Genomic DNA, 24,353 nt, shown 5'->3' on the forward strand with positions numbered 1-24,353 from the left:
AGACATATTCATTTGGATTCACTGGCTAAAGTTCCATGATTACTGCTCTCTTTTGTGACCAAGAGTCATGTTAAATGGTTTTGCTAATCCAATGCATGTGTTAGATGGGGAGGAAAACCTTCAGTTGTATTAGCTTAAGAACTAACCACCATCATCTACATCGATTTATGTGGTGCACATTGTTGCAGAGGTGAAGTCATAGTCCCAGACAGATCTTGAAGGGATAGATCTCCTCCCTCTTCCTCAGATGCAAATGCTTGTGATATGGGGTAGTTAAGCAATGAAAAAATCCTCTAAATACTCAACAGAGGAGAGACAAAACAACAAAATCCTATTGAAATGTAATGGCTGCTTACAGGGGCATTCAATTAATCAGTTCCTGTGCACCTGAAGTAGCATTAAATAATGTCTCAGCAGGGTACTCAGTAATTTGTTGAGTAATAATTACAGCTCCCAAACAGGACACAGCAGGAACACTGTTTATCCATCAGTGTGCTACTGTTTATACATGACCATAGGATAAACTGTCTTGGGCTGAGGAGGAAATACTCATGGACAAAAGTTTCAAAGCTGGCTCCAGTGCTCTGATACCAACCCCAAGATTTAAAGTAGAGCTACTTTCACCCATATAAAAAACTCACCATTTACCAATAAGTTTCAAAATATTTTGATACGAGCCTGACCAGGACACAGTGGTAAATGGATCATTATTTGGAGGCAATATTGCCATTTTATCTGATGATACAGCATGGTCTGCATGAAGAACATACCGCTTGCAGCTGTGGACAACTGGTGAAGCAGAGCCCATTATTCAGAAGCACTCCAAGTTTGCATAACTGCCTGTGAGCTTTTCACTGTAAAGATCAGGGGAGGACCTCCTTCTACAGAGACAACCAACAGGCATCCTCCACAAAATACTGATATGAGCAAGGTCTTGAAGAATCAGGTAGAGACTGTGATTCCAAACAGTTGGCCTCCATCTAGTTTGATGTCTGAATACATCAGTGTTGCTCAACAGTTCTGTCAAGGGATTTGGCTCCTCTGAGATGGTTATATTCTTGTAAGTCTGCCTTGGGTTTGCATGGCAGGGTTTTGGTAGCAGGAGGTCTACAGGAGGGGCTTCTGTGAGAAGCTGCTGGAGGTTTCCTCTTGGTCTGGCAGAGCCAATGCCAGCTAGCTCCAAGACAGACACACTGCTGGCCAAGGTTGAACACATCAGTGACAGTGGCAGTGCTTCTGGGAGAACACATTCAAGGTGGGAAAAAAGGGCACAGCAGAAACTGCAGTCAGAGAAGAGAGGAGTGAGAGTGTGTGAGTGAAACAGCTCTGCAGACACAAAGGTCAGTAGACAAGGAAGGGCTGGAGGTGCTTCAGGCACCAGAACAAAGATTCCCCTGTAGCCTGTGATGAAGACCATGGTGAGGCAGCCATCCCCTGCAGCCTGTGGAGGTTCCACTGTACAGCAGAGATCCACCTGCAGCCCATGGAGGGACCCACACTGGAGCAGATAAATGTTGAAGGATGCTGTGATGCCAGGGGATGTCTGCACTGTAGCAGGTTTGCTGGCAAGATTTGTGACCCTCTACAGGACTAATGCTGGATCAGTCTGTTCCTGTTCCTACTCTGATTTGATTGCCAGTAAATTAAACTGATTTCCTCAGTCCAGGTCTGTTTTGCCTGTGACAATAACTGGTAAGCGATCTCTCCCTGTCCTATCTCAACCCACAAGTCTTATGATAAATTTTTTTTCTCCTCTCCAGCTGAGGAGGGGAGTGACAAAGCAGCTTTGGTGGGCACCTGCTTTCAGCCAAGGTCAACCCACCACAAAGTCAAACTCCGATTTTCAAATACTCAAATACACTCAAATTTCTCTCCATACACCTCACCACAGATATATGTATTACAGCCCTGACTGCAACAGTTCAGTGGTAGCATGGCTCGAGCTCCTTTGCAAAGTACCTAGTTATTACAACATTTGTGGGACAGATATACATCATTTTAAAATATGTAACTGTTGGACAAAGTAGGAAAAATAATCATCATTATTGTTGTTTAAGAGATAATCTGCTTTTATTTATACTGCACTCCAATATTTTCAGTGTTTCATTTTGTGCCTTTTGTTTCTAAACATCTCAGTAAGGTGGGCTATTTGCTCAAAACTAGTATTTCAGGCTATTTGCAAATTTAAGCAAAGATAAAGCCCACTACACAGAACCTGGAGTCATCAGTTTTTGCATCGTCTCAGTTGTACATTTTAGATGACATCTAAAAAGGAGCTGTAGGGACCTAGAGCAGAGGCTACATCAGCACACATTGTCTCAGGTGTTCCAGGATGGCTTTTCTCAAGTGGCTTCCAAAATGTAGATCAGACTGGCTTGGGAAAACCTTGATAGCTGTTTTTAATGTGTGATCTGCAGTGGATCATGGCTCAGTTCTCTTGGCTTAGGGCTCTGGCCCCCAGGAGAAGCTGGGCACCTTGGTGGCTGCTGGAAGCACTCAACTCCAAATCAGCACAAGCCAAGAGCACCAAGCCACAGCACACCGCCATGTCTGCTGTGAGATCCTGACTCTGAGGGGTCTGGATTTTGTGAAGGGAGCTGTCTCATATCCTCTGGTAACTTGGGAATTCAAAGAGGGATGGAAACTGGAATCAGCTGCAACTCCCAGAGGTGAGGTCTTGTGTAAGTGAGAAAGACAAACATCGCTTGGTGAGAGCAGTGAGCCAGGAAACCTTTCTGGTAAAGTCTAGTGAGCAAAATGCACACATGTATGTGTCTGTTGGAAAGCATCTGCATGCGCTGTGGGGAGGCTGCAAGTAGGGTCAGCATGCAAGCTGGGAGCGCTTCAAAACATCCCAAAATGGAGCAAGAAACTAACCACCTAAAACACTTGTCTGCAATGAGGTGTCCTGTGACACTGAGGTCACATTCTTGAGCTTTTCCCACAATTTTTAAGGCTAGAAAATTCTTGGAAAACTAAGCTAAGCCCCAGAAGGATAATTTTGTTGTGGGTGAGGGGAAATGCAGCTGGTGTTGAATTTGCTTGCTGAAATGCATGCTAAGGTCATAAAGAAACCGCCTGCTCAGAAATGGATGTTCAGACAAAATCTCACTCCCCTCTCCATTGTCAGGTGTCACCTGTTCCTTTTGCACTTCCAACTAAAAAAAAAAAAAAATCACTTGACAGTAAAGAGAAAAATGAAATTAGTTTGCAGCTACTTTAGAGAGGATAATAATTCTGCAAGATGTATCTGTTTAATGGTTTTGGAACAAAGAATTGACTTGGCATGGCATGTAGGGCATTTAGCTGCACCTGACTGGTGTTCAGGCAGCATTTTGATATAAATCTGTGTATTACTTGCCAAGGAGATGGAAATATATATTTAAATTTTATTGGTGTAGAACAAACTTTGCTGAGAATTAAATTAAAAAATGCCAAAATGCTCGTTAGGCACCCCCAAAATAATCTATTTTTCCAATTGAACCAGTAGCTGGCACTGTTTTCTTTTTCCAGAGCTCTGAAGGATTATGGCCTGTTGATATGACAACAATAGCAGAACTTTTTCAGCTGATATTGGTGACTTTGCAGCAGACATCAGCAGTAGCATTTACTTTAACCAGAGATGAAAGTGGCTTAATAAACCGCGTTTGTGTCAGTGCTGCATGATGCATGTGTACAGCACTGCCATCGGGAGAAAAACAGGCAGCTTGGGAATTGGTGACTCAGAAAGCAGAATTATGGGCACGCTGAAGGAGCAGGACTACATTCTTCAAACAGAGGTCTTACATCCCCAGTTATTTATAAGTTTAAGTTCAATTAGCTGACGATGGTTAAAATGTCACTTCTTGGAGTTATGGTTTGTTTATATAATTATCGAGTAACATTACAACATGCCTTGTTCTCCTTTTTAATTATGTAGCCAATATTCTGCTAAATATGATGAAGTAAAGTATAGACGTAGGGCTCAGTAACAGATACAATCAGATAAACAGTATTATGTTGAGCCCCAAAATTATCTCTACTTTTCCTGGCAGGAGCAAAATGGGAATGATGTTAAAAATAATTAAAGTTATTCAGGATTATCCTGATGGATAAGTTGAAGAGATGAAGATTTAAGGCTTAGAGATGACATGCACAAAAGGGATTCTGAGACAGTTCTGCACACTAATAATGATAAAAGGTAAATCTGACATGTCTATTTACTCTGTCTGGAAATTCAATAGTATCTAGACTTGTAGAATAGCGAGATGTGTGAAAACAGAAGCTGTAGAAATAGAACTAGATGGGTAAATGGTTCTGAACAGGAGAGAAGAACATAAATTGGCCTGTGTTACTCTTGTAGAAAAAAGGAATTTAATCAGAGTCATCAAGAGCCAATCTATCTCTACCCAAGAGGAAAAAAAAAAATGAACAGCACACTGCTAATCTAGCTAGCTTAAAATGGAACAATAAGCTCTTTTGTTTTAGGACAAAAGTCAGTCATAAGCAAAATTAAACTAGCAGCTGTTCTCTAGGGAACCTCCTGTACTCTGGTCCAACATATTTGCCAATCTCAGTAAGATAATATCAGATTAAACATATCCATATCTAGGTGTTGGATGTGCCAAAATGAACAAGCTGGTATGTTCCTACAATATAAGACAAGAAAAAGGGAAAAAGGGAAAAAGGGAAAAAGGGAAAAAGGGAAAAAGGGAAAAAGGGAAAAAGGGAAAAAGGGAAAAAGGGAAAAAGGGAAAAAAGGGAAAAAGGGAAAAAGGGAAAAAGGGAAAAAGGGAAAAAGGGAAAAAGGGAAAAAGGGAAAAAGGGAAAAAGGGAAAAAGGGAAAAAGGGGAAGGGAAGGGAAGGGAAGGGAAGGGAAGGGAAGGGAAGGGAAGGGAAGGGAAGGGAAGGGAAGGGAAGGGAAGGGAAGGGAAGGGAAGGGAAGGGAAGGGAAGGGAAGGGAAGGGAAGGGAAGGGAAGGGAAGGGAAGGGAAGGGAAGGGAAGGGAAGGGAAGGGAAGGGAAGGGAAGGGAAGGGAAGGGAAGGGAAGGGAAGGGAAGGGAAGGGAAGGGAAGGGAAGGGAAGGGAAGGGAAGGGAAGGGAAGGGAAGGGAAGGGAAGGGAAGGGAAGGGAAGGGAAGGGAAGGGAAGGGAAGGGAAGGGAAAGGAAAGGAAAGGAAAGGAAAGGAAAGGAAAGGAAAGGAAAGGAAAGGAAAGGAAAGGAAAGGAAAGGAAAGGAAAGGAAAGGAAAGGAAAGGAAAGGAAAGGAAAGGAAAGGAAAGGAAAGGAAAGGAAAGGAAAGGAAAGGAAAGGAAAGGAAAGGAAAGGAAAGGAAAGGAAAGGAAAGGAAAGGAAAGGAAAGGAAAGGAAAATAATTAAGCACAATCAGCTCCTACTCATGCGGTTTTCAAAGTGTCCATTAAAACTAATGAATAGAAGCAGTATGGGAAAAAATGGAACCAGGACGGATATGCTAAGCCTAAGGGTTTGAGGGCAGTATATCAAACACAACTTGACTCTTTTCATTCAATACAACATGATTGTTAATGAGGAACAATCAATAAATGTTCTTCAAAAAAAACCAAAACAAAACCACAAAAAACCCACCAGAGAGCTGCATATGAAATAAGCAAACAACAGGTATTTGCCAAGAGGGGATGCACCTTCCTTTGTTGTTACAGTAACCGTTGCTAATGCCTTGATTGAGACTCAAGGGATGCCTGTAAATATTGTTTCCCTATTCGTTGCATATATTAGTCGTAAATCCTGTTCTAGGCATTCCTACCTAATGGAGATCCAAATTATTTTAACACCAAATGTTTCAGTGAAAACAAGGATCAGGATGGATTTGCAGTGCAAGTAAAAATCAAAATTCCAATCGATTACCTGTCTATCCCCTAATTGCAGAGAGATTACAGAAATTTCAAACTGAAAGATGTCTCCATTTTGTTAAACAGCCTCATTTCAAATCCGTATGGAAAATATAAGGTTATGTTGCTCACACTGTCCTTCAATTTTTTTTTTGTGGACTTGGTGCATCAAGAAATTTTTATTTTATTAGAACAACTTAAGTTTGAAAACTTACATCTTGACTCCTAAGTACGTTCTCATTCTTTAAAATATATAAAAACTATATATATACTTTTAAATAGACAGATGTAATTCTCTGTTTCTGTATTCAGGGCTGTTTAAATGAAAGTCTGCAGATAAATCTCCGGCTAAAAATTAAATGACTTTACCAGCTGTCCACAGCAGGGACAGTCTGTAACTCGTCTATTATCTCATCTGGTCTCCCCAGCTAAGTATGGTTTAGTCTGGTGAATTCTAAGATGACAGACCTCTAAAAAATCATAGGTTTTGGGTACTCCTGACAGTTTGTTATTCATAGGGTGGCACACTTCCCTTTCTACACTACAGTGTGACTTCTAAATGTTACTAAGGAGGCTATTTTTTTCAGATGAAATATAAAGCAGGAGAATAAATATGATTTGCAAGGGCAAGACACGGATTTTCTTTCAGTTTCCATCAGCAGTAATAATTAACAATATATGATTGTTTGAAGCTCAGGATTTTTTTCTTTTCATGTCTACTTCATATCCAGATGGGGGAACTGACATGACAGACAACTAAAATTTTTGAGCTGTTGGATTGTTTCAAATACACAGAAAAGTCTGTTGGAAAGGCACACCAGCTGTTGGGTAAATACCAAATTTTTTGAGAGGTTCTGGATGGGGAGATCAAGGCAAGAAATCTACTTGTTCTTCCTTGTAATGCAGGCTGACAATATAAAATTTTCAACATGAATACGCTCCCAGGAAGTACATAGATCAGTCTATAAACTCTTCCAGTGCCACAGACCATACTGAATGTCAGGAAAAGCATTCTACATTCATAAACTGATGTAACACAGGGGTTTTTTTCCCTGTCCTTGATGCTACATAAGTTGGACTGCTCAGCAGCACCCAAAACTATCAAACTGATGCACACACAGTACCACAGCCCGTTCACACATGATTCATTTCTGGGCTTTGGGACTCAGTATGGAGAGCTGGGCTGTGCTCAGCTGGGCTCCAAGTGCCCCAGCACTGGGGTCTCTTAGGACAGCAGACTGTGCTGCTTTTATTTCAATGCTGATTAGCACTGTACCATCATTTTTAATGTATAGAGTTGCACGTGTATCGTTTCAGTGATGTACTGCCTGCACTGTTTCACACGTAGGGTCAGCCAAGCAGGTCCTATCAGTGCAATGGTGATTGGTCCCACTGAGCCCTGGCTGTTTTGGGCACCATCCTTTTCCTGCCACTGGTGGAAGTCAGTAAGAGCCGAGCAGCAGTGGTGAGCTGTGCTGCAGTAAAGCAGGAGTCCTCCCAGGGTAGAATGTCTCTTGTGAACCCTGTGACTAGCTCACAAGAGGAGTGTTAGGTAGGCATGAGTGCCTGCATGCACACAAGTACACAAGGAGCCTTATGGTTTGTCCTTTTGTATAGTAAGAACACAAATAATTTAATCCACAGTGACAGCAGATGTGGATGAGAATTTCAAGACAGCACTTGAAATCCAGAAGCAGCAGCAATCCATCCAAAAAGCTCTCCAGCATATCTTTCTGGAGTGCTGGTGATTTGACTCCAGAGCTGCCATCCCACCCACCACCACATGCTGCTGCTTTGGAAACCTCAGCCTTGTCCTTCACATGAAAGGGAAGCTGGTCCTGGTCATTGGAAATACCTTTCTCCATGTCTACCATTACCCAAAAAATCTGAACGTTATAAAATAGGATGATTTGCAGGCTGCATAGAAAGCAAAGTAATGGGATTCCTTGGGGTAAATGAAGCAGAGTTTATCCTACACACCCAGGCTCAGTAGATACACCAGTCTGCAAAGCACATAATTTAGAAGTTCCAGGACTCAAAGATCTCTTCTTGTTAGAAAGAAGCAAACCCCACACCTTTAGGGGCTTTCAGGAAAAAGAAATCTACCAAGTTGGTATTGACTGTCATTTAACCTACAGGTAAAGCTGTCAAGACCTTGTAATTACAACTACCTGAATTACATTGCAGGTATTGATCCTCCATGGTGTGGAACAAGGGCTATATTTTGACCCCACTACTCCTTTCCACAGAACAGCTGAGGTTTGACAACAACAGAGAATCAAAGCCTCGGTAAACCATTACGTAGCTTTTTTTCCCTTCCAGTGATAATTCAATTTAGCAAACAAGAAGTTAATTCTTTGCCTGACAGTGTCTGGGTTTTCAGAGAATTTCTGCCCCACTGTTTCAGATAATATCCCTGTCTAAAATGGTCAGACACTTTATTCAAAATCACCAATTCCCTCCCATCAGTCTTAGGTGGGCCTCATTGTTATGAGCCTCTTTAGGATACTTCAACTGAAAAATCATATTTCTATTCTAGTTGCCATGGAACAGACAGTCTCTCCCGGTGGAAAGAAAAGCTGGCACTACATTGTGGAAAAGAAATGTCCCATAAATGTATTCTTTATTACTCATAAGGAAAGCTTGATTCTGACACGTTTACAGAAATCTACTGGCTGATTTTTATGGAAATGCTCTGCTTGATGATGGAGGGAAGAACTGCTACAAAATAAACAAACAGTAAATAATAATTAAATATAAAAGGAAAGTTCTAAGAATATTGAGGTTTCAAATTTAGGCTCACATCCTGCAATCTGCTTTGGGTATACTTCAATTTGGCTCCACGCAGAACAGCTTGGATGACTGTCGTCTTAAATTGGGCCTAATTGCTCTGCTGTCTGTGCAGGGGAATCTGTCCATGTATGATCTCCTGTTCCCTTGCCAAATTCCAAAATGATTTTCTTGAAATGTCTAGGAAGATGGGAGGTGAGGGTATTTGGATGGGAATACAGACCACCTATTTCTCACTGTAGAGCTAGCACCTGGTGCAAGGGCCCCTGCTCTTGTTTGGCTGCAAAGGGGCACCATGGACATTTTGGCAGGTCCACACAGCACATTAGACAGCAGTGCAGCCATTAGTGGGATTTTAGTCCAATCACTAAGCCTGCAAGGAAATAAATCGAATTTCTCTGAATATAGGGCTATGAGATGATGGAAAGAGAAATAGGAATGCCTCCTTTTTAAAGTTAAAACCTTAGCTTCATGCCTTTCTGAGATCTGATTTAAAATTGGTAGTGCTTCAAGTACAGAAAAAGTAAAAACACATAAACAAACATCCCTCCTAATTTCAGCCAGCACAATACATAAGCAGCAGTTCCAGATCTGGAAGTGGTATCTTATGACTTATCACAGAGCTCTGTTCACTCTGAATACTAATGCTGACAAACTAAGTATCTTCGTTCTGCCATGTTCATGGTCTTGTCAGCAGGAAGAAGTGCCGTGTGCCTTTTCCCTGGCAGTAGGTAGCAGTGGTTATTATTATATATTAAGCTATATTGTGATTTTTTATTGTGAAAGGTTCCTCAAGCATACTTTCCAAGTCACCTCCAGCTTTGTGTAAAGAAGGAAGAACAAGGGAGGTTCACTCCTAATCAGGTTTTTGATCAATGTCAGGCTAGACTGCCTGACAGACCCAAAGCTCCAAAATACGTAGTCTATTTACTGGAACCTTTAACTTTCCCTGGACAATTTCTGCAATGAACCAGAGTATTTGTCCATTGCATTTTACATTCAAACAAGAACAATGTACCAGAAGTGGCACATGGGTTAATGGGAAATAAATGAAGCTCAACCAAAACCAAAGGTATACAGACAAGAAAAGGAGACAAGGAAAAATTTTGTGGCCTTTCCCACATAATTCTAGCTCTGTGTCATACAAATTAGGCTTCGTGTCCTGTGTAGTCATGAGGTATTGGGAGAGATAAAAATAGACCTTAGTTGTTATTCCTAGGTAATTTCTATACAAAAGGTATGACTTGAGAGAGGACTGTCTCAGGGCTGGAAAGTATGAGGTGGGAACATCTGGAGATAATTGGCAGAGGGTAAAAATAAACCGTGTGTCCTAAAATATTTTTTCCTTCTGTTTCCAGTGTCTGTGAATTTGTGCTAAACAAGCAGTTTTATAAAATCAGCTTTTAGTAGCAGAGTATCAAATGAATGAGTGTGACTGGGCTTGGCACGTGGCACCAAATGCTTTGCAAGCACAAGGTGATGAGCAGCATCCCTTCCCTCACAGGTACAGTATGTGCTCATCCTCAGAGCAGACAAACATTTTACACTCACATATTCACCATGCTAAGCATGTCCCCAGAAGCCACAGCCAGAGCAGGACACCTCTCCTGAGCTGATAAGCCAGCTCCTGTTTCTCTCAATCTTTCTCTGTACACATGCAAAGTCTTAATCAGGCCACTAACTATGCACACATGGAACAAAACCCCAAAAGTCTATGCTTTGGTTTATAAGGTGATTGCAAAGGATCAGTGTGAAAGTGTGTTTAACTGCAATTTGCAATATGAACAAAAGAAATAGCACAGGACTGAGCCTGTTTTGCAGAGGATGGTCTGAGTGGACTTGAAATCAGCTCTTGTTTTCTCCAAATGTTCTCCTTCTGAGAAGCCTCCAAGGTACACTCAGGCTCACACAGAATAAGTGGTTCCTTTCCTGCTAAACCTCACCAGCACTTAAAGACCTTTTCATCTATGACTGCTGCTGAAGGCGGTTGGCTTCCATTTAAAAAGAAAACCCACAAGATGACATTAAATCACCACATTACTTACGGCCACGAGTTCTGCTATGTTTGCATGTCCCAGTCTCCACACAAGACATGGGCCAGGCAGGGTGCAGGGATGGGGAAACAAGGCAAAAGATGGAGCAAGTTTTTCAAGGTTAAATGGGAGATTTAAACACAGAAGGTGGCAGTGGAGCCAGTTACTCAGAGCAAGATCTCAGCCCTGCTTTGCCATGCTTGAGACAAGATATGGCTCCTATCTGGGCATTACGCAGCAGGGTAATGCCACTGGCCATGGTCAGCAAGCTGAGTAAATGTGAGAGACCAAGAGAAGCTGCACAATGACTACAAAAATACATGACAGATAAAGGAACTGTGAAAAAAAAGTACATGAGACAGTAAGAGAACTCAGCATAGCTGAAAACACCCAACATAATCAAAGAGGATTTGAGTGATTCTTAATAGAATGTGTAACCTCACATTTTCCCTCTTCCAGGGAAAGTGAGTAAGGAATAGGTGCACACAAACATTTCAGTGTGTGCTCAGTCTACCCACTGAGTACTGTGATATGATAGGAGACATAATATGATCAGACCATATTCTTGGTCAGTTTCTAACAAAAATGACAAGTGAAGAGAAAGGGCAAAGGTTTCAGTATATACTAAAAAGGGAAAGAAATACACCTATTTCATTGTCCTGTGGCAGGAAATTATATCCTACCATGTGCTTAACAGGCACCACCACTTCACTGTAGTTTATCCACTATGGGGATAAAGCCTCTCTTTGTATGTATAACCTACATGTTGCTTTTCTCCCTCACAAAACCATACTGATTACAAGGAAACAGGGGACTTCCACCTCCCCTTAAGATAAGTTCCCTGTGTGAGCAGAGTGCTTATCACACAGCAACTATCTGCAGGATTTACAATTACTATACAGTTCTGAGTGGAATAAAAATCAAATTATTTACTTGTGCTGCTTATTTTTAATATCTACAGTCCTGAAGACCAGAAAGAAGAGAAATTAACACAACATCAATTTTCCCCATAATTCAGTAAGCTAGGCTGGTTGACAAACTGAGTGAAGAATGTGCACTAAAGCACTTAGTGAGGGTAGAGTTTAGAACCATCACATCTCCCTCCAATCTTGAAGAAGCCAGTTTCTACATTGTTTCAGTTTTCCAATGCGAAAATAGTGCTTTTGCTCATCTTCTTTCAGTTCAGATTTCAAATGCATTAGGATCCAGAATGGCATTGCACATATGTGCACAGGGTTTGAAAAATGAGCCCTTCTCCTGCTTGAATGCAAAAAGACTGTTATTCTCATCAGAAATAATAAGCTACATAAAGTTTTCCTCAGCTTTTGTCCCTGACACTTGAGGAGCACAACCCTGACAATGGCTGTATTTGAGAGAAACTCTACTGGCAGCAGTAACTTCACCCTCCTCACCTTAAACAGCCTCATTCATCTCTACACCCGATTTCCGGTGGCTCCCAAAAGGTGCGAGAGAGAGATAGATGGGTCTGTTCATAGGTGAGAGGAAGAAGCTTCCCAAAATTAGGGTTTCCTTGTATGATTCAATTACTGTGGGCAAGACTGCTGCTGTGGTGGCTGCAGGGATCCTCAATAGTCAGTGGGCTCTGTCATATCAGAGATTAGCCTGGTCTCTATATCCTGGCTGTGCAGTCACTTTGCTGTATCTAGCCTTTAGCTGCTTGCTGGCTGGGACCAAAAAGAGAAGGACTGGGACCCTTCCTATAACCCACTCAGCTCTTTCTGCTACAGAAGAAGAAAGCCAAGTGCTGCATAAAAGCCGTGATTCATTTTCTTTCCATTTTCCCATCATACAAAATGTTCTCAGTAGAGATTAATGTCTGTTCATGATCAGGCATTACTTCATTCAAGAAAAAAGGAGAATTATTCAGCCATCACTCAGAGAAATAAAAGCAATCTCAGGTCAAATCATCACTCTCCTGCTTTGATCAAATCATCACACGAACTAAGACCAGTCAAGGAAAAACAAATGTTTTGAGGAAAACTTCAGAATCTGGGCATGTTCACCAAAAACCTACCACAACCAGGAATTACACAGAAAAGGTGGCACTCCAGCTCTATTCTATCACTAACTTGCTGAGAGTCTTCACACAATTTACATAGTAAGTTATCTCAATTAGTAACCTATCATAACTACTCCTGTATAGATTTGGCTTCTCACCTGCAAAAGAGGCACAGAACTAATTACGAACAGGGTTACAGTACCTATTTCTACCTACAACATGTATTTATAGCACATGAAACACAGAAACAGTTACAGGTGGTTAATTTGTAGCTCTTGCTAATGGGGAGTGAGCTCTTCAGTTGTTCCATGCAAGACACCACAAGAGCCTCAGAAGAAGAAATAATGGACAGCATTATTCTTTCATAATTGTTCATAACTGTGTCTCTGTCTGAATTTCTAGAGGAGCACATTGCACCACAGAAAAGTGACCCACAAGATTCCAGTCTTCCTTGCTACTGTACCCAGCTATGTTGAGGGTCAAAGGTACCTAAAATCATATGTGTGGACATTACCCTGCCTGCCATCTGCTCCTCCTGCACCTACAGCGAGGTCAGCCAGAGGCATCCATCTGCCACTCCACACAATTTTCCTCCTTGCGCTGTGCATAGCTGCAAAATCGGTGCACTTCAGGGGATCATTTTCCTACAGAGCATCCCACCCCAGCCAGATGTCCACTACTGGTCTCTCACGTGACAGTCAACCAGCCTAGATACCTGTTTACTATCTAGGGCTGTCATAAATAGGCCAAACTTAAAGCAACTGCAGCAAAGAAGGGATACGAAAATATTAAAATAATTCACTAGATTGGCTTTCTCATTGGAACACATGAAGAATGAACCAGATCACATTTAACATTAGTATAAATCCAAACATGATCTATTGAATTAAATTTTTCTCCTGAAAATTAAATTATCACAGCAATCAAGATGAGAATCTGAAGCTGTGTTCTGACAATGCTTAAATGCTGTACTAGCAAAAGAAAGACATTATCAAGAATCAGAAAATAAATTAAGAGATGCTTGATGGATTTCACTTAGAGCATTTATGTGAACAGCTGCACGCAAAAAAGGACTGGCACAGACCTTACATATATATTTCTCTGGGACTACACTAAAGTGGAAAACAGTAGGTACATCCTTTTAAAAATATTTTAATTAATATCTACTAGCTTTAGGTTTTGCAAATAAATGTTCTACTAAATCTATGGGTTTGAAATACAATACCACTGTTTTATTAATTGCAGTAAAGCTGTGCCCAGAAGATGACCATTACCTGACCAGCTCCTGGAGAATAAACAGCGTTTTCAATAACGTGAACTCTAGCAGAAGGACACAAGAAAGCCAGACAAAACTCTCTTACTTGCCTTGTGATTTATTTCCATGGAGCAATAATGACTTAAACTAAGCTAATCATGCCCTTCTTTCTGTCCACTAAGAATCTGATTCAGTGAATTAAAGAAATTTGAGTGGTCTGACACTGCTGGAAACACAGAGTATGATCTTTAAACCCGATAGAAGCATTAATAATAAACTACTTTTATTTGTTCCTTATGGCAATGAAGGAATTTGCTGTCAAGAAACTCATATACTGAAAGATGAAAACTCAGAAAGAAACCTGAAGGTGGTACTGGGAGCAGCAGAGATCCCAGGGTTTCCCTTTGGTGATGTGTTTCTTTTTGGTGTGGAGTGAATGGAGTATGTTTCAGGCTCTTGCATTCTCGTTCACTTTTGTGACGTATTTCTTAAACAATACTAAAAACTAAACCTCTAGTGCATCTACAACCCTAATTTCCAATGCATCCACACTCCCATCATGCATGTATACTCTTGCCTAGTTGACTGACCTGTACCTGCTGAGGCTCCTCTTTACCAAAGCAGGTTAACGATTTTTATCTTAATTTTAACGACGACCTTTAGAGAAGTTTAGGACTACTTTTTTTCCTTCTTCAATAATTCTGGAACTTCTCTTCAGCTGGACTTTCCATTCTCTTGTTCAGGCTAAGTATTTGATGAAGTGACTGCCAGCATAGACAGGCTCACAGAGAAATGGACAGACATTCTTTTTTTGAGGAAAGCAGCTTGGGCAGCCATAACTCTACCTAAACCTTGCAGCGGTCTCCTCACAGTCTGATTAATTCCTGTTCAAATGCTAGGAAATAAAATTAAAAGAATGAAAACTGCATGTGCTCCATCACTGCCAGCAATGTTTTAGAGTATTGTAATCCCAACATACATTAAAAACAGCCTAAGGGTGCTTTTAGCATATTGACTTAGAACTAAGAAAAGCTCCTTTAAAAAAGAGACCCATTAATCCCCTCCATCACAAAAACTGGCTTTAGAGAGGAGCCATCACAAATATAATTCCATTCAAAGCTGAATAAATAGCTAGAAGTCTGCTGACAGGAATACTATAGAAGCATAGCAGTCAGACATACATTTCCAAGGTCTCTGCTTTACATCATCTCCAAACTGTGCCATGAAGCACTCTTTTGGGGTGAAGACTAGCCACCCATAACACAGTTTAGCTTCTGCCTCTTCTGTGAAGGCTGTAGGAGATAGTTTGGTAACTTTAGCGTCTCCTCACAAAATACTTCAGAAGTTCTGCAACATTTTTGTGAAACGCATTACAGCAATGTTTTCTCCGCCAGACCACAAAACAGCAGGGTACACACTTCACTCACACATATCCATCACCTCTATGTTTGTAGAGCACTCAAACATGTTCCCAGCCCTTGCTGGGGATTGTAAAGGCTTTTGAGCTCAAAACAGTACTGAAATTCCACTACCCTCACCAGAACATTACTGCATCTGCAAAGTCACTGATGACTCTCCATGTCGTGTCCTTTGCTGTTGCAGCTCCTGGAGATAGCTGCCTGAATGTATTGTGGGCAGAGCTGTGCCTCTCCCCTTTTCCTGTTCAACAATCCTACCACATTCCTCTGACAAACAGCAGTGCCAAGGCCCTCTGCAAATGAAAATGGGGTAGGAGAAGGGGAAGAAAGCACAGCATTGATGTGGTTCATAAACAAACTTGCCCTAGAGGCATTGCCTTAACAATCTACAGAGGCTGGTGACTGTTACCAAAGGGTAGGAGATGTGCTTAATGCATGTATGGCAGACAGGCTGAAATTCTCTCATGCTGAACAATGGACAAATTGGTTAGAAAATGTAATAAAAATAAATTAATATTTTAAAACATTGAAATATGTGGCAAATTCAGTAGACTATGAGGTACCTCTCGCCCTCAGACACGTACAGTTCTGAATCCATTATTCTCACAGTTTATTACAAATGACAAAGTCCCAGACCTGTTGGAAAAATACATCTTCAGTAGTGACCAAAAGCACTATCAGTGAACCTACAGCTACTCATTTTACGTATGAAAACAGCAAGAGGTGCTTATGACTGCTGATTTATATCTTCATTAAAACACTGTCCCTCAAACCAGACCCTGAAATTCATTGAAATTAACCGGGTCTTGAGATTGGAATGAATATTATAAATGAATGCATTTTTGATCTTATAAAATGACGAACATAACACTATTGGCATCCTAGCTTATCTGCATAAAAATTACTGCCTCTGTACAAATATATATTGGCTTACTCAGAAAAGCAAACATAAGCTTTAAAGATGATTTATCAGAGGCTTCCACAGTGTCCTGGCATAACTCAGTGCAAAAATACAAGTTTTGAATTTTGCAAAATTCAAAATTCTCAGTTCAGTGTCTTGTGTATTTCAGGGCTGTCAAAGTGAAACCATTGCAGCTAATAATGTTATAAAGGCAAAATTTTCTCACTGTTAAAGTCATGACTGTTTCCTACTCTTGCTGTTGGAAGATGCACTGTAGAAAATATGTTTTGCTATGAAAGATCAGCCACAGATGACTGGCCTCCTGTAACCACTTCATTTTCTCTCTCACTACAGCTTTGAGGTGCAGGGTGCCACACTGATCTGACAGCAATCTTCCCCACTCTTGCTGGGGGAGCTACCCTTGCACACACCACTCTTCTCCTCCTGTCTCCAGTGGTAGTTTCCAAGAGGATGCCAAAAGGGACAGCTCTGCCAGACTCCTTTCTCTGCACTTCACAAGGACTGTTCAGAAATGCTGCAGTAAAAAATCCTGGGTAGGGATCATTCTTTGGTGGCTGTAAAGAATTACTTCTTTTGGTAACTCATCCCTGGCTGTAGATGCTGAGCAACAAAATATATGGATCTGCAAGACTGGGCAGCAGGCAACGTCAGCATGGTCAGCTAATGGATCTTGTGAGCATGAGGTGAACAGCTGAGGAACTGCTTCACACTGTAAAGCAGAGAGATGAACTCACCCTCTGTGATACCATGACAGAGGAAACCACACGAACTGTACAGTCTTTTCTCACATGATTGTTTTATCGTTGACTGTAAAAAAAAAAGTTCTTGGCCTCCTCCTCTAACAAGTCTTTTTGGTTTTGTTTCCCTCACAGAACAAGAACTTATAGATGCAGAGGAAAAACAGAGTACTTAACATGAAACAGTGCTTTGTCTGTCACCTTTTTTTAGCTTGCTTTTCTCCACCTGTCTTTTCTACGAAATGCACCTACTGACGGAAGCTTCCAAAACAAGAAGACAGCCCCGCAGGCAAAACCAGAATATTCAATTTTCCTCCTTTGCTTCTTTCAGAAGTCCCTTCTACAGAAATTTCCATTTCTGTTTGTCAGGAGCTCTCAGCAGCAGAAAGGCTGACTGAGTAATGTTATCAAATGTAATTGTGTAAGTATTTTTTATGTTTTCCCCAAATTTATTTATTTCAACAGCAGAAGATTTACTGCAAGTTTTAGAGTTATGTTCAAAATCCATGAACATGAAGGATATTGAAACCATGCAAAAACGTGCTGCTTTCTAAAGTAACATCAATAATACATTTGTAGGTATTGAGATCCACTCTACACTAGTAGAGACAGAGTATGGATGTAATGTATTCACAAGCACTGTGGATAAATCACCTCAATAAATTCTCCATGCTATACTGTAATCTCCAAATGCTCTTTGACTGGTAAGAACCAGCCTTGCTGATCTGACTGCAGTTCTTCCCACAATCTTGTTATTCATCTGCCAGTGACACCTGACATTGAAACAACCAATGTCTTTATACATCTGCCACCACAAAACAACTTTACTTCACAAAATAACACCTTAGCTATTTTTTAAAAAGTACTAACACAAACCTGAATTCTTCTACATGTCTCTCCCCTGTGTTCCCCCTCAGCATATCAGATCACATCTTAAAAATTCACTTACCTGTGCTTTGGTTCTCAAAAAGGCAGTAGTCAAAGCTTTTCAATAATTTCTACTTAATATTTAAACACAAGAAATAGTTCTGAAATTATCATTAAAATAGGTGCACTACATTAGTCCTTTCTTAACAGCAATAAGCATCATATTGTACTAAAAGCTGAATTTTACAGAAATACACTTCTATAAGCTCATTCCTTACTTTAAAATTCTGCTACTTTGATGATTTAAGTACCAGGGCAACCCAAGTCCTTGGTCTGTGTTTCCTGTTCCCTTGTGGATGCTGCTGCCCAGTACAAACACACATGGATGCATCCTTTGCACCAGATCACAGGCTCAGTAACAACACGTTGCTGTCAAAATATCACCGAAAGGAACAGAAACTTTGTCATAGCCTCCAGTGCAAAAAGTGGGACACACAGAGGCAGTCTGGAGATACACCAGGACCATGTACAATCTCCATTCCTCCACAGATATAAAGGTTGAATCCCTTCAATCCATAGGACAAAAGAGGCTTTACACTTGTCTATGCCCTACTAAAAAGGACCATCTCTGCTAGACCTAAAAATTTCATCTTGGAACACTGAATACTGAGATTTCCCAGTCTCCCATAACTGACAAGAGGGGGAGTAAGAGGGACTCTATCGTATTCTGCTGCAGTGTTTGAAGAGGGGAACACAACCTGGGAAATGAATTTTGAGAGTGACATGTCCCTAGTCCATAAATTTCACATTTGTGGTTAAAGATGGTAAAGCCATGATCAAACACCATCTGATTTCCAAACAAGGATTTGGATTCATTAATCCATTTGGATTCATTAATCCATTTGGATTCCTCTCCTATCCTCTGACATTTTGACAGCAGGCACCTGAGGGTGCAGAGAATGTTCCCCCTAGGGGACACATCCCTTTGAGGATAAAAGGTAGGACTATTCAACCAGAAAATTTAATTTTAGAAGACAAATACTAGGAAACTGATTTCTTTTTTTCATCCACTCTTCACACTTTTTGTAATAATCTGAATACCACTAGAAATAAAAGCAGAAGGATGGCATAACCAATGCCTGTTAATACAAAAATAATTGGCTTAAATGAGGCACACACTCATATGCACAAAAAATAAATGGCCCAAGAATTCTTTTGAGAGTTACAATATTTTTAGCCATATGGTATTTCTTATTAATTGTTGTAATTACTAAATAAGAGCCAAAAGTATGCTCAGCACTGCATAACACATCCAAATACTGTCAACCTCTAGCCACAAATGCTTACAAATCAATAGATAAGACATGCAGGAACTGGAGATACTGAGAAATTCAGTGACAAAAACAACAGCCCAGGGTCTGCTGGGTATTAGGAGGTGCTTTTGGCCCTATTCTTCCAGCTGCATCAGCTACATCCCTTCTCTGAGAATGACAAAAATGGGCTCTAAGCCTTTTCTCCTCCACAGAATCAGCAGAGAAAAAAGAAGCAAGAAAAAGGGAACATGTTTCGAGGCTTAACAATCCACACTGGCTCTGCAACATATTTTGGGCCCTTAGCAATTTATGCTAATTGACTGTAACCCTCAAGCTGTTCTTTCTGTGATGGGGCTGCTCTGGAGCACAGCCAGCCCATAGCCCACAGAAGCACAGGCTGCTGTGCTGAGCTGTGCTCTGCAGCTCTGGGCTGCCACGGAACCAGGGGAATGAAGCTGAAAATTTTGATGCAGCAGTGAAAACCACTGTGGAAAAGGCACACTGCTCTGGTAGAACTGAAGTGCCAAGAGCAAGGAACATTCACAGGAAGAGACAGTGGCTTCCTCAGGGCTGAGAAGAAGTGACAGAAGTCGTTAAATGTTGTCACCACCTTCTTCGCAAGAAAGAGGGATCTTTTTCATGTTGGAAAATACTGGTGAAAACAGGTACCCTGGAACTGAGAGAAGCTTGATAGCTAGGAGCATTAAGAGATGTTCCCAACAACAATTCAGACCAAGACTTTTCTTCAGAACTGCCTTTCATTTCTGAAACAAATTTTCCTGAAATAACATCTAGTCAAGTCTATGCACACTGCACCCCACTCACCACAGGTTTTCTGTAGCTCTGTAAACTGCAAGGAAAGAGGACCTTCCTGTAGGAGCCCTTTCTTTGACAATGTACACTAAGTATTCTCTGCATTATCCTGTCTCCATTCATCTCCACCTCAGCGGCTAGAGGATTTATATCTGATTCCCTGTCAGTCACATACTTGCCGAGCAGTGACTTTGAAGCTAATGGTCCCAGTCATAAATGTCCCAAGGGCAAGAAAAGATGCACTGCAGTGTGCATAGCTGAGGCCCAGGGCTCTATCACTCTTATCTTGTAGATGATCTCTCCCATAAGGGATTGTTATGCATTAAAAAAAAGAAAAAACAAGCAAAAAACAAGAAAAAAAAGAAAAAAAAAAGAAAAAAAAAAGGAAAAAAAAGAAAAAAAAAAGAAAGAGCTGCTACTGCCCATTCCTAATAAGCTGTAAACACTACTCCATTCCTGCACATCCTCCTTGTTTGCTCCTGGGAATCAGTCTTGGAGGATCCTCCTTCCCTAAGCACCTATTGCCCTTTCTCCAACACAAGCTTCATCCTTAATAACTTTCAGGGCACCTCTGTGCAGTACAGACTGTAATGTGATTAACTTTATGCTTCACAACCTCAGCATTAAGAAGTAGGTCCTGGGGCAGGGATTTAATGTGAGGCTTTCAGGCATGTACAGAACCTTGATCAGAAAAACAGCTCTTCCTTCCTGAAATGGCACAACAAAACAGCTTTGAACTAGGTGAAATGGTCAGGTTCTCAAAGGAAAAAATAGTGTCAAACCACTGCACTGATGAAGTGAACAAAAAATGGGAGATAATTGATCCATTCCACCTCCAAGACAAGGCTGAAAGTTCACAGGATTTTAAGCCACTTTTTTTCTCTCCCTATGCTTTAAGGCAAAACTAAGTCTGTCTATACAAACCCAAGTGTTTTGCTCTGCAAGCATGCTGATATTCATTTATCAGGTTCTCTCCTTGTTTGTTATCTTTACTTTCCTCTCTTTGACATCTTCATTGTGGTGTTTGCACCTTAATTGTTAATGCCCTCAGCAATGAGAAGCTGCAATAGCATAATGAATTTGTAGCCTCTACAGAAGCCAGTGAAATCTAATGCTTTAGAAGACAGTGCAAAGTCATCGTCCTTCCCATGCAATGCTAACTGAAGGATGCAGTGACTTTTCCAAATGCATAAAGAATGACAAACTTCATATTAGAAAACTGAGCGTCCCTCCCAGGCTGTCTGCATGGGAATTCCAGCAGCAACAAAGCCATGGGTTTTACAAAATGGATTTATACTGTGGCCAGAAATCATTCAGCTTTTCACAGTTTACACCAAAGTATTGTCACTAATACTCACTGGTTCACTCTGAAAGTCGCAATAAAATGTGATTTGAAGTCTCCTATGAGTGCACAAAAATTTCAAACTCTTTCAGGGTCTCTTTCAATGACTCATAACAACTGAGGACATTGGTCATCAACTTATTTAAGACCAATATTCCTCAGGGATGAGAGGGAATTGCTTGTTCCTTTTCTAGCATTAAGGAAGGTTCATGGGTTAAAAACCTCATGAGACAGAATTTGTTGTGTGGTCTGAACATTTCCCTCTAAGCAGTATTTTAGATTTCCAAGCAGAGTAAGCTTTGTTCTGTCACAGCACTCACATTTCTACTGATGATAGCAGTGGCTGAAAAGATATTTACATGCTGCTGTAGTGAGAGTAAGGAACAACAATCTAATAAATACAAAATAGCCACACAATGAATCCAATCAGCACAAGTGTTTCAACGGGTATGTGACATACACCTAAAGACTGCAATTAAACCTGCAATAAGAAATGGATGTATTTACTTTATTATTAATTTATTTACTTTTGAATGAGGAATATCCAGCCATGTCTCTACCCACCCACAGTGTTTTGCTTCCTTCCACGTGCCTTCATTCGCCACCCCCTTCCTTATAACTTGGTCTTAGCAAGCACTGACTATTACTCTGAATTCTGAGGCAAAATATTCATGCTTTGCATAGCACTACATAGTTTTGAAACAAAGACTGCTGCCTTAAATTCGAGGGAAAGCGATCAGATTTTCCAAAGTATCTTGGCACTCTGCATTAGAGACGTGCCTCATGCACTTCTTCAAGCCACCTGCAGAAGTTCCCTGCTCAAGCCACCAGGAAGAAAGCAGGTTAATCTGCTTAGGTACTTAGGAAAATTCACTGAGTGCCAAGATCAGTTATTAAGCATTTGCTGATATGGAAAACCTGGCCCCAGAAATCCTGTCCTTGGCCCTGGATATGACCAGGAGCCTGGTCTTGAGCAAAAGGAATAGCTCAGTCATGGGAAAGCTGGCTGGGCTATACTGCACTCTTCCTTCAAAACTTAAAGTGGTGGTTCCTCCTGGGCACTCGTGATGCACATTATGAGATGCACCCAGCCAGAGTGGAGGCCCAGCACCTCAACACCAAGGAAATACGGCCTCAGTGTTGTGGTTCCCTTGCCTTCTCTAGCTGAAGGGCTGTGACCCGCTATAAACTTTTTCTCCTAATTTCCTAAGAAACTTTTGTGAACCCAGCAGAGGGATGGCTTTAAGTTACCAGAGCAGAGGTAGAGAATTTTTCCTAAGGTCACTTTTCAAACATCTTGCATAGAATATATAACAAACATCTTCCTCTTATCCAAAAATAATATGGGGAATAAAATAATATGAAAGCAGACTCTGGCTTTTCCCAGACCTTGGGAGCACATCCTGCCCTTGAGGTTTCAGATGTTAGAGGATGCATGTAGTTTAAACCAATAATGTGCTACAAAACAATGCATTCATAGCAACTATGAACAGGGCCTGGATTTGTCAAGGAAGTTTTGCAGATGCCTGTCTTCACACAAGGACCAGAGGGATGCACTGTTTCTAGAAGCAAAGGCTTTGTTCCAAAGGCTAACCTGGATGATGTTTCACACCAAGTTTTTTCACAGCTGGAGTTCTGAAGTCTTTCACTGAGTTGAATGTGCTTCAGTTTTGGTGTATGCTCAAGTTCTTTGGAGAATTTTTGTAGACCCGCAGAGGGCATCCACATATTTTCTGTCTAGAGAAGTGACAAGGATAATACCCATCACATGGTGCCGAGTTAGGTGACACTTTGGTGTCTGTGTATTTCTTCCAAACTGTTTCCTGCTAAGGTCAGCAATAAGCCTGCAGTGAGCCCAATTTTATAAGTAAATTATTTACACAGCCTGCAGTGAGCTACAATGGACACACAACTGAGCAATGAAAGCTGCCATAACATCCACAGTTAGGGCTTTCCTGCTCAAAAAGAATGGAATGTAGCATGCCAAGGGGTGGCTGGAGGGAGAAAAGTTCAAAGGCATTGCAAGTAGTCAGAGCCACTTTTAACATATAAAAGTTTCAGCACCTAAGCACAGGGGTCTAAATATTGCTTTGGTACTGCTAGCAGTGGTACAAATCCTTGTGCAGGGCAGTCCACACACGGGGAATATCCGATAAGAATGTAACAGAGTATCTAACAGCAATTTTTCTCTCTTTCCTGCAGGAACACTGTCATAGCCATTGGATAATTCATGGACATGAGACACCAGTGTGCAGGTTGACATACAAATTTTCTTATTTCAAATTATTGGAACATAGTTCAATGGCGATTCAAGCCCAAGGCTAGTGGCTGCTGCAGGAGCAGTCTGGCTGGAGCTAACAACTCAATTTACATATTTAACTGTCTTTGCTGAATTAGGCCTTAATTGCAATAGTGTCAGAAACCATAACAATGCTTCCTAGGCACAGCCAGGAAGAAAAAAAGGCTTTGGGGAAAGAAATAAATGTTTGACAGGATATTTTTGTTTTATACTACAACATATCAAAGCAAGCTGGGAACATGAATGCTGGGAATAAAATCCCAATCCTACTAATGTCAATGGGAATTTTGCCATTGAACTCAATAGGACTGATATTTCATGGTTGCTAGGCCTGATCATCAGCAACATTTCTTCCTTCTGTTGATGCTGGGTCTCAAAACACACACATGAATTTGCACAGGCTGCTACGTTTTTGTTCCTGAGGTTTCATTTTTGTTAGAGATAGATGAATAGACTTTTGAAAGGGAAAATAAAGGAGAGTCACATCTGTACTCCTGCCTATTCTCTCTCCCTCTAAAACATCTCTCTCAGGGCTTGAGGCAAACAGTACTGAATCTAAAACAGATTAGACAGATATGGTGTCATACAGTGGGGATCACTTCGGGTCCAAAATACAAATAATTCATGACGTAAGATGGAAGTAATATTGTGGGTTTATGTCAGATTATTGCTTTAAGGTGGTAAGGAATTTTAAAA

At 41.0% G+C, this 24,353-nt stretch overlaps 1 protein-coding gene across 4 annotated transcripts in view; it reads right to left on the reverse strand.

Moving 5' to 3' along the window:
- The window catches only part of TMEM108 (transmembrane protein 108), a 162,303-nt gene that overhangs the window by 53,362 nt on the left and 84,588 nt on the right, over positions 1 to 24,353 (reverse strand). The gene's annotated exons all lie outside the window — the stretch shown is intronic.

The sequence above is a fragment of the Prinia subflava genome, chromosome 1 (assembly GCF_021018805.1).
Source record: "Prinia subflava isolate CZ2003 ecotype Zambia chromosome 1, Cam_Psub_1.2, whole genome shotgun sequence".
Classification (NCBI taxonomy): Eukaryota; Metazoa; Chordata; class Aves; order Passeriformes; family Cisticolidae; genus Prinia; species Prinia subflava.